Genomic DNA, 631 nt, shown 5'->3' with positions numbered 1-631 from the left:
GGCATAATTTTTTTGTGGGAACAGAGTGCCCTTTTTTATTTTGTTTCAGGTGAGAGTGGAATGTGAGGTACAGGAAGTAGGTGGATTTGGGGAGGTAGGTTGGGGAGGTTAACAGACAAGACAAACAAGACGCATACAGGGGCGGAGTATGACACATGTGGGGGGTAAACACAATTGACAGGAACGGATGTTTGGATATCGCAAGCCCATGAGCCTACAGATGGCAACAATGGAACTGAGATCCCCACCCATGGGCAGTTACCACTGCACCTTCACAGCCCAGGCCCGGGCTGTGCTGGGGGCTGGATAGGATGGGCAGGCACACCCGTGAGTTGCGCCACTCTCGCCTCAAGCTGGCATAGGGGATCAGTCACAGAACGTCTGATCTCACTACGCACCACAGACCGGACCCTATGGAGGGTGAGTGGAGGCTCTCCTCTGGCCACACTTGCAGAGGGGGGATGAGCCCCATCCCCTGCAGTGCTTCCACCTGAAGGTGGCACAGGGCCACCGGAGGAGGAGGTCTCGGCCTGGGCACTGGTGCCAGGTGCACTCACCAGCTGAGGTGGGAGAGGTGGGTCCACTGGAACCCGCCTTCCCTGTTGTCCTATTTTTAGCAGTATTTTATGAT

Source organism: Protopterus annectens, chromosome 16.part0 (genome assembly GCF_019279795.1).
Source record: "Protopterus annectens isolate FY-2018-M chromosome 16.part0, PAN1.0, whole genome shotgun sequence".
Classification (NCBI taxonomy): Eukaryota; Metazoa; Chordata; order Ceratodontiformes; family Protopteridae; genus Protopterus; species Protopterus annectens.
The sequence above is the reverse complement of the archived record's forward strand: the minus strand, read 5'-3'. Positions refer to the sequence as shown.